Genomic DNA, 1062 nt, shown 5'->3' on the forward strand with positions numbered 1-1062 from the left:
GCAGCAGCGCGGCATAGGCGAGAAGCAGGGCGAGAAGGCCGCGCCGCCGCCCGCGCTGCCGCACCGGCCTGCCGGAAAGGGCCGCGAGCACGTTCGCCACGACGAGCTCGGAGTAGTCGAGCAGGGTGGTGCGCAGCGGGCCGCACCGCGCGAGGCCGAGCGACCACAGGCAGAGCGACGCCGCACACGCTGCGCCAGAGAGCAGCAGTGCGTGCGCGTTTGCGAGGGCGGCAGCAAGCGGCGGTCGGTACGCCGCCGCAAGCGTGGCGGCGACGGCGGCGTGCGTGGCCGCCGCGAACACCGGCACGCTGATCCGTCCATGAAATAGGCTATCACTGCCGAGGTAGAGGGCGGCCGCCCTCAGGCACTGCGAGAGCACGTGCGCCGCCGCCGCCGCCGAGCGGCTGGCCGTGCGGGCGGACGCGAGCGGCTTGCGGCCCATGAGGAATGTCGTTCGCTGTCTGTCCGCTCTCGACTTTGCGTGAGATGGGCGTGGGCGCGTCACGACCAACGACCACCGCGACGGAGGATTTGGGCTCCTTGTCGACAGGGAGTAGGTGCGTGTCGTGTTCGTGTGTGTGTCTGTGTGTCTGTCTCTCTCTCTCTCCTCTTTCTCCTCCTGCCTGTGTGTCGAATCACCCCCATGCGCACTCAAAATCATCGCAAACCCCGGCACGCCCTCTCGCTCCCTCGGGGCTGCCCGCGCGGGCGCCACACGCAGCGACCTCTGGAGCGCCGCGCGCACGTGCCCCGCGGCCCGCTCTCGCTCGGCGGCGAAGAATGCCTTTGCGCCGTCTGAGATGGTGCGCCGGGCGCTCTCGTCGCGGAGAAGCTGCTCCACCTTGGCGTGCAGCTCCTGGGGCGAGTCAAAGTAGGTGACGTGCGGCCACTGCACTCGGCGAACTGGAGCCACTGGGCCGCCGCCGCAAGGGTTGCACGCTTCTTTGGGTTCTGAGGCCCAGTACGGAACTGTTTTCCAACATCACTCTCGGGAAAAGGATCCTTCTTTCCTGGCAAGCCCCCGGCCCACCCCTGAAGTGTTTTTTTCCCGGAAATCTCTTT

This window comes from Emiliania huxleyi, assembly GCF_000372725.1.
Source record: "Emiliania huxleyi CCMP1516 unplaced genomic scaffold EMIHUscaffold_72, whole genome shotgun sequence".
NCBI classification, from domain to species: domain Eukaryota; phylum Haptophyta; order Isochrysidales; family Noelaerhabdaceae; genus Emiliania; species Emiliania huxleyi.